We start from the raw sequence: 10,152 nt of genomic DNA on the forward strand, positions 1-10,152 counted from the left end.
AAACTTGCACGTTTCTTGACGACGGGTGTTTTTCGATGCGCGAATTGCTTTCACTTCTCAAAATGAATTGATTTTCCAAAGAGCGCAAGATCTTCTACCAAGACCACACCTTCTATTCAACTAACCAATGAGCGACGACAATGATGGGTCTCGAGTCGGCATCAGAAAGATAACAACTGATATCTAATAAGGCAAACCCCCATATCCCATTGAAGAAAAAAAAAGAAAATATACTGAAATATATAAACGCAACATGCAACAATTTCTAAGATTTTACTGAGTTACAGTTCATATAAGGAAATCTGTCAATTTAAATACATTAAATAGGCCCTAATCTATAATTTCACATGACTAGGAATACATATATGTGTCTGTTAGTCACAGATATCTTTAAAAAAAAAAAGGTCGGGGCGTGGATCAGAAAACCAGTCAGTATCTGGTGTGACCACCATTTGTCTCAATGCAGTGCAACACATCTCCTTTGCATAAAGTTGATCAGGCTGTTGATTGTGGCCAGTGGAGTGTTGTCCCACCCCTCTTCAATGGCTGTGGGAAGTTGCTGGATATTGGCGGGAACTGGAACACATGTTGATCCAGAGCATTCCAAACATGCTCAGTGGGTGACATGTCTGGGACATGAACTGGGACATTTTCAGCTTCCAGGAATTGTGTACAGATCTTTGCGACATGGGGCCGTGCATTATCATGCTGAAACATGAGGTGATGGCAGTGGATGAATGGCACTACAATGGGCCTCAGGATCTCGTCACGCTATCTCTGTGCATTCAAATTGCCATTGAAAAATATGCAATTGTGTTCGTTGTCCGTAGCTTATGCCTGCCCATACCATAACCCCACCACCACCATGGGGCACTCAGCAAACCGCTTGCCCACACGACACCATACACGTGGTCTGCGGTTGTGAGGCCAGTTGAACGTGCTGACAAATTCTCTAAAACGACGTTGGAGGCAGATTATGGTATAGAAATGAACATTCAATTCTCTGGCAACTGCTCTGGTGGACAGTCAGCATGCCAATTGCACGCTCCTTCAAAACCATAGAGACATCTATGGCATTGTGTTGTGTGACAAAACTGCACATTTTAGAGTGGCCTTTTACTGTCCCCAGCACAAGGTGCACCTGTGTAATGATCCTGCTGTTTAATCAGCTTCTTGATATGCCACACCTGTCACGTGGATGGATTATCTTGGCAAAGGAGAAATGCTCACTAACAAGGATGTAAACAAATTTGTAGACAACATTTTTGTTAAATAAGGTTTTGTGTGTATGGAACATTTCTGGGATCTTTTATTTCAGCTCATGAAACATGGTACCAATACGTTGCGTTTATATTTTTCTTCAGTGTAGAAATGGTCTGAAAATTACCATAATTTCACCAATTTTTTGGGGATTAATTCACAAAATAAGAGTGTAGATAATTCACGGCTGAATTTAAGCTTGTCATCAAACCTCAAACTCCCATTTATTTGAATTGTGGTCTGCAGACTTTAGACCACTTTTGAGAGTTATGTCCAATTTAACTGTAATTTCAGGGGGTGAACAGTCCCTTTAAGGTCCAGGCTTTAGCTGGTTCAGCTGGGGTCCATGCAGAGCATTTCCCTTTCACAGACACACACACAGAGAGAGAGAGAGAGAGAGAGAGAGAGAGAGAGAGAGAGAGAGAGAGAGAGAGAGAGCCTGCTGGGCTTGGCTACCTCGCTGTCATTTATGTCCCATCCCTTTGAAAGAAAGCCCCCAGCCTCTCTCTGATTCACTTCCTGTGTGTGTGTGAGAGAGAGAGAAATGGGCCACTTGAAGGGGTTGAAGCATATCCTGAACTGCTCCAGTGAATGGGAGTGGAGACATCCTCTGTGGGGAGACATTACAGTGGGAGACATGTCAGTGTTGTTTAGATAGGACATGAAGGTACTCAGGGTTGTTTAGATAGGACATGAAGGTACTCAGGGTTGTTTAGATATGACATGAAGGTACTCAGGGTTGTTTAGATAGGACATGAAGGTACTCAGGGTTGTTTAGATAGGACATGAAGGTACTCAGGGTTGTTTAGATAGGACATGAAGGTACTCAGGGTTGTTTAGATATGACATGAAGGTACTCAGGGTTGTTTAGATAGGACATGAAGGTACTCAGGGTTGTTTAGATAGGACATGAAGTGACTCAGGGTTGTTTAGATAGGACATGAAGGTACTCAGGGTTGTTTAGATATGACATGAAGGTACTCAGGGTTGTTTAGATAGGACATGAAGGTACTCAGGGTTGTTTAGATAGGACATGAAGGTACTCAGGGTTGTTTAGATAGGACATGAAGGTACTCAGGGTTGTTTAGATAGGACATGAAGGGACTCAGGGTTGTTTAGATAGGACATGAAGGGACTCAGGGTTGTTTAGATAGGACATGAAGGTACTCAGGGTTGTTTAGATAGGACATGAAGGTAGTCAGGGTTGTTTAGATAGGACATGAAGGTACTCAGGGTTGTTTAGATAGGACATGAAGGTACTCAGGGTTGTTTAGATAGGACATGAAGGTACTCAGGGTTGAGTTGTTTTCTCCTTGTAAGTATGTTAGTGGGTTTATCTCAGTATGATTATAGTTTTAGAACATAGAGCAGCAGAGAAAGCCTTCTGGTTTGTGTTAGTTCATCACTTTCCTCTTAATAGCAAATTTATATTGCACAGAGGGAAAGACAAAGAGCAGAAAATACACAAATGTAACGTGTGAGACAAAGAAGAGGGAAATTGAGAAACTGATGTTTTTGCCTAGTGTCAATGAAGACACATATCCTTTCATATATCTGTTGCACGTTGCAGCAAAAGGTTATTTTCATTACTTCTAGTCTGTGGCATCTTGAACTCATGCAGACAACAATATTAGAGACAATCTGTGTAACCCCCTCCAAGGGGATTATGCTGGTCGGCAATGAGCTTGAACTGAAATGGCATGGATGCCATCTGTTTCAATGGTAGGTCTCCTTAGTATCAGTATGACGTGTTACATACAAATGTATAGTGCATTCGGAAAGTATTCTGACTTTTTCCACATTTTGTGAAGTTACAGCCTTATTCTAAAATTGATTAAATATTTTTTCTCCTCATTAATCTACACACAATACCCCATAATGACAAAGGAAATTTTTTTTTTTTGAATTGTTTGAAAAAAAACATATATCTTATTTACATAAGTATTCAGACCCTTTGCCATGAGACTCAAAATTGAGCTCAGGTGCATCCTGTTTCCATTTATTATCCTTGAGATGTTCCTACAACCTGTTTGGAGTCCACCTGTGGTAAATTCAATTGGACGTGATTTGGAAAGGCACACACCTGTCTATTTAAGGTCCCACTGTTGACAGTGCATGTCAGAGCAAAAACCAAGCCATGAGGTTGAAGGAATTGTCCGTAGAGCTCCGAGACAGGATTGTGTCGAGGCAGAGATCTGGGGAAGGGTACGAAAAAATGTCTGCAGGATTGAAGATCCCCAAGAACACAGTGCCCTCCATCATTTTTAAATGGGAGAAGTTTGGAACCTCCAAGACTTCCTAGAGCTGGCCGCCTGGCCAAACTGAGCAATCAGGGGAGAAGGGCCTTGGTCAGGGAGGTGGCCAAAAACCCGATTGTCACTCTGACAGAGCTCCAGAGTTCCTCTGTGGCGATGAGAGAACCTTCCAGAAGGACAACCATCTCTGCAGCACTCCACCAATCATGCCTTTATGGTACAGTGGCCAGACGGAAGCCACTCCTCAGTAAAAGTCACATGACAGCCCGCTAGGAGTTTGCCAAAAGGCACCTAAAGGACTCTCAGACCATGAGAAACAAGATTCTCTGGTCTGATGAAACCAATATTGAACTCTTTAGCCTGAATGCCAAGCATCACGTCTGGAGGAAACCAGGCACCGCTCATCACCTGGCCAATACCATCCCTATGGTGAAGCATGGTGGTGGCAGCATCATGTTGTGGGGATGTTTTCAGGGGCAGGGACTGGGAGACTAGTCAGGATCGAGGGAAAGATGAACAGAGCAAAGTACAGAGAGATCCTTGATGAAAACCTGCTCCAGAGCGCTAAGAATCTCAGACTGGGGCGAAAGTTCACCTTCCAACAGGACAACGACCCTAAGCACACAGCCAAGACAACGCAGGAGTGGCTTTGGGATGGGGAGCGTATGCCAGCTAAATTGTTTACTGACTATACACTGTAACGTTACTGCATGATTGTAGCGAGTTTACTAACACGTTAGTTCTCTGAATGTCCTTGAGTGGCCCAGCCAGAGCCCGGACTTGAACCCGATCGAACATCTCTGGAGAGATCTGAAAATAGTTGTGCAGCAACGCTCCCTATCCAACCTGACAGAGCTTGAGAGGATCTGCAGTGAAGAATGAGAGAATCTCCCCAAATACAGGTGTACCAAGCTTGTAGCGTCATACCCAAGAAGACTCGAGGCTGTAATCGCTGCCAAAGGTGCTTCAACAAAGTACTGAGTAAAGGGTCTGAATGCTAATATTTCAGTTTTTTATTTGTAATAAATTTGCTAACATTTCTAAAAACCTATTTTTGCTTTGTCATTGTGGTGTATTGTGTGTAGATTGGTGAGGGAAAAAAACAATTCAATCAATTTTAGAATAAGGCTGTAACGTAACAAAATGTAGAAAAAGTCAAGTGGTCTGAATACTTTCCAAATGCACTGTATCTGTGAGCGTAGCACTTCCAAGAATGCTATGTGCATGTGGATATCTTAAAGATGGCTTCTTTTAAAGCTAAGATGATGTCCAGTTATTTCAAATAATGACATTGATTTTGATGGAGTGTCAAATAATTTGTAGAAATTTCTTCTGGTAAACCTCACCTAAAAAACATATTATTTACACGCTTGGAAAACATTTGAAGAACCTGTTTTTGGTTGCAGGTAGAACCATTTTGGTTCCAGGTAGAACACCTTTGGGTTCCATGTGCAGTAGAACCCTACAGAGGGTTCTAGATGGAACCCAAAACGATTCTACCTGGAACCAAAAAGGGTTTTACATGAAACCAAAAAGAGTTTTCCTATGGGGACAGCCGAAGAACCTTTTTGGAACCCTTTTTAAAAATGTTTTTTAAAGAGTGTAGGGAATAGCGTGTCATTCAGGTGCACTATGGTCCTGGGTACAGAGATGGCTTCCCCCTATGATGTCAGAGGAGACAGTGAGTGTCTAGACGGGGCTTGAAGAGGAGGGGAGGAGGGAGAAAGAAAGAAAGGAACAAAGGAAGAGAGAATGAAGAGAACAAACCAATCCCTCAGGCTGTGTTAAGCTGCTTAGAAACAGAACTCTGTACTCAAACTTCACTAATATAGCTGTGTGTGTTGTTAACGATGGACACCTCCACCATACAGGAAAAAGTGTCAAGTTGAAACATTTAGGATCTTTTGAAGGGAAACTTCACCAATTTTTAACCTCATATTCATTAAACGTGGTGAAGTTTCCCTCGACCATTGACATAAAACCATGCAGGAACGATTACCCTCGGTGGGGGATTGCCTTTGAAAAAGTCCTGCTACAGAGAGAATCAGTGATGTGCTATTATTTAGTCATAGTTTTTTGGAGGTTTGAAGACGAAGTGGTTGAAGTGGGAGCCTGATTTTCAAAGGGCTGAGTCTCTACTCCCCGAGTTGAATCAGCTTGAATCCTGTAGAGGTACACCAATGATTAAAAGCAAGATGCTCTTTTTAAATATTTCAAGCAGGTACCCAAGCTGTTATACCTTGATACAAATGAGCTTTTTGATAATTGCCCGGGCAACAGACAGGGAAGACAGAGGGAAGGAGGCACGGACACACACACTCACGCACACAAAAACATTTTGTTCACAGCATTCTATATTTCATCAAGTTTTTCTCTTCATTTCCTCAGTTGTATTACACACTATAAAACGCAGGACATGAATTGTATTCCAATGTTCTAACAAAGCAGGAGGCATCGCTCGGCCAATAGAAGTCTCTCTGTGCATTTCAGCTAAGGATACACAGGCTCATGATTCACCCAGGCGATTTGGAGAGAGATATCATTTTCCCGTGTGCTGATGTGCGTCATGTTGGAGACAGGGCAGTACTCTGAAACTATTATGCTGGCTGGCTGTCTCTCTCTCACTCTCCCTCTCTCTCTCATTAACGAGAGGGATAGGAAACAGAGGAAAGAGGAAACAGATCAAACCGTTTTCAGCCAAGTTCCCAAGGGACGAGAGGGAACGGCTAACCTGATATAACATTATTATATTGTAGCTATGGTTTGTGCCATTTAATTATGTGGTACAAACAGTGTGTGTGTCTGTGTGGATTTTAGGAGTGAGTGCTATTTGAATGATGTTGTAATTTCCTTTGGACCATTTTTGGAATAATGAAATGAGGCTGTCAATCATTTCACAATTCGCAAATCAGTCAATTGTTATGTACGCACCATTTGGATTTGTTATCAGTGAGTCACTTCGTAATGCACTTAACCTACCTCAAGCTACCGACTGAGGTAATTTAAAAAAATCATAGCCCAAAGGTAGTTTAGTAAATTCTTCAACATTTTCATAACTTTGTCAATCAACCTGTTCTTAACAAATCTTAATAATTTCTGTATCAATATGGACAAAAAAATAAAAAATATGGTCCTTTGGGGTCTTGACCCCAACCACAAACACCTAATTCCGCCTATAGTAATTTGATAAATACACTTAGTATACCAAAAATGAAGGACACTTTCCTAATATTGAGTCATACTGGTCCTCCGTGGGAATCAAACCCACAACCCTGGCGTTGCAAGTGCCATGCTCTAGCAACTGTGCCACGCGAGAGACATGGGGTCATTTTAACAAGTGACAATAAGCGATCATGGCTTTCACCTGGATTAACCTGGTGAGTCTATATTTGCGTTTCCGATAATGGACAAAATTGCCTAGGATATATGCTTAGTTGCAGTCAAAACAGCTCATAAAAGTCTCGGTGGTATGAATACTTGGTAGAACTGTAAAACAAATACTCTCTGAATGTACACATAGTGCTGTATTTGTGTGTATTATCTAAAAAATAGTTATTCTACTGAAAATGTTATATAACAGTGGAGGCTCCTCAGAGGTGGAAGGAGACCATCCTCCTCAGTGAATTTCATATAAATAAAAATGTATGTCTACAGTAGCCTCAACAGCACTCTGTAAGGTAGCACCTTGGTGTAGTCGGAGGACAGCTAGCTACCATCCTCCTACGGGTACATTGACTTCAATACAAAACCTAGGAGGCTCATGGTTCTCATCCCCTTCCATAGACTCACACAGTAATTATGACAACTTCCAGAGGACATCCTCCAACCTATCAGAGCTCTTGCAGCATGAACTGACATGTTGTCCACCCAATCAAAGTATCAGAGAATGAATCTAGTACTGAAAGCATAAGCTACAGCTAGCTAGCACTGCAGTGCATAACATGTGGTGAGTAGTTGACTCAAAGAGCGAGAAAGACAATAGTTGAACAGTTTTGAACAAATTCATTTCACCCAAAATGAAGGAGAAGCAAGAGAGATATTTCATCATTTTTTTTCACTTTCAGTTTCACTTACTTAGTTAGAAATTGGAGCTAGCTGACTGTGACTATCCAACACAACACTGGAACTCTTCCAAGTCAAGGTAAGCTTTTGGTTTTACTAATTTATTGCCGGGGCCCGAGCTAAACTGCTTATTGACTGTACACTGTAATGTTACTGCATGATGGTAGCGAGTTTACTGACGCATTAGTTCTATTAGCTATGTTGACTATGATGTTACTTTAGCTAATATGGTGACAACGATGTAGGCTGTGTGTAACGGTTATGATATGGTTTGGCTTGGAAAGTTTTTTTTGTCTGGTGACATACAGCTGATGTGTTGTGCATTGAAGTCCACAAGTGAAGGGAAAAGGTGAGAGGAAGAGAGCGCATAGATGCAAGAAGGAATACAACATGGCTGCTATGAAAGTGAACTGTTTTTACGTGTGATCAAGGGTGAATTCATTCCGCCGATTCCGTTAAAATGTTTCTTAAACGGAAGCAAACGGAACGAAACAGGGATAAACACACTTGAATTTGTCAAATAGAAACTCTTGTTTGCAACTGTTGGACTAATGATTCCACCCTAGATCAGCTAGATGCAGGCAAGATTCTGCAAGGCAGTATTGAATGTTTACTGTCTGTCACCTAAAGTTTCATTCATAGGCTAGGTTGTAGCAACGTCATGATGGGTACAGGGAAAATTCGAGTATCATATAGTAGCCTAAACCTATCGATGTTACATTGAACTGGGTGAATGTAATATGAATGACAGTCATCCAATATGCTGTAATAGAAATAAGGCCATGCTCATTATGTTTTTTTTTGTCCCCCCTCATCTTAAACGGCACTGTTGTATAAATACCCAAAGTCCTATAATATCCTCCAATATTCTATATGTGCAACTTGTTATGATATTGTTTCACTAGGAGCGATGCTGATGCTGGCTGTGGGGTAAGTAAATAAAGAAAACGAAGGCATGTTTTTGGTCAGTGTCTCTCAGGATCACTTTTTTAAGTGAATTGAATCACTTTTTGCCAGTAAAATTAAGTATTTCAAATGTTGGTGTACTGCCCCCTTAATGGACGTTTTTTACCACGAATATTACAGGCTGATATTTACTTCAAATTGATCACTAACAAGGATGTAAACATATTTGTGCCCAAGATTTGAAAGAAATACACATTTTGATTTTGTGTGTATGGAACATTTCTGGGGTCTTTTATATTAGCTCATGAAACATAGGACCTTTACATGTTGCGTTTATATTTTTATTCAGCATAGTACTAATGTAGAGTGTACTTTAGAAAAAGGTTCACATTACAAAAAGGAAAAATGTGTATTTTCATTTGACAGAATGTGCTAATTTGTGTAATTTTGCCAAAATAAGTCTGTTTGAGTCATGCTTTGCTATGACAGTTGATTTCTCCAATAGTTTCTTCTTGGGGTCAAAATTACCCCAGTTGGTAATAGATGTCAAATATGTTGGTAGCTTGATGGTTAATCAACCTTACCCTCTTTCACAATGGGCCCATTGATGGAAGTTCTTACATTCAAGTATGTAGCTTTAGTTAGCCTGTAACATATAGTCTCAGGGCCTTCACGTACAGTGATATACAGTGGGGTTATGTAGGGCTATTGAGGAAGAAGGCATCCGGGGCCATAGTAATCATAAAAGTCCTTGTCTAATGAGGTCTATCTCAGCGTTCTTTAAAAAAAAAAATTCTCCCCAACGGGCTCAGGAGAGACAAAGATGGAGTCATGCGTCCTCCGAAACATGACCCGCCTAACCTCGTTCCTGAACACCCGCCAGCTTAACCAGGAAGCCAGCCGCACCAATTTGTCAGAGGAAACACCGTTCAACTGGTGACCGGGGTCAGCCCGCAGGTACCCGGCCAACCACAAGGAGTCGCTAGAGCGCGATAAGCCAAGTAAAGCCCCCCCGGCCAAACCCTCCCCTAACCCGGACAACGCTGGGCCAATTGTGCGCCGTCCTATGGGACTCCCAGTCACGGCCGGTTGTGGCACAGCCTGGGAAGGAACCCAGGTCTGTAGTAACACCTCGAGCACTCTGGAGGCCTCTATCTCAGAATTCCTGATCAACAGCTGGTTTGGGCGAAGTAGAGTTGAATAATGCATCCGCCCTCTCCTTTAGCCATCCCTCTCTCTTCCTATCTTCCCTCGTCCCCCTCTATTTCTCGCCCCCTCTCCTCATTCCCTCGCTCCCTCGGCAGACTGTTCTGAGACCTGTTAGCTCACCTCGGCAGACTGTTCTGAGACCTGTTAGCTCACCTCGGCAGACTGTTCGGAGACCTGTCAGCTCACCTGTGCCTTCTGGTGATGTTGAGAAAGTAAACAGAAAGCTGATCACCATCTATTCCAGATGGACGGCCATGGTGGCGCTGACAGAGAGACACAATGTGCCCACGCTGAAGCTGACAGGTGTATGTATAGGGTCCTGACATCGTCGTCACATTGGTGATTAATGTTTTTTTTCTCTATGTGTGTACATGCACGGCAGGTTTATTCTAAACATGTTTCAACATTAGCGTTAGAGTTTAGTGTGAGTATCCTCTGACCTTCTGTTCAGTTCTCCTGT

The sequence above is a fragment of the Salvelinus namaycush genome, chromosome 2 (assembly GCF_016432855.1).
Source record: "Salvelinus namaycush isolate Seneca chromosome 2, SaNama_1.0, whole genome shotgun sequence".
Taxonomy (NCBI): Eukaryota; Metazoa; Chordata; class Actinopteri; order Salmoniformes; family Salmonidae; genus Salvelinus; species Salvelinus namaycush.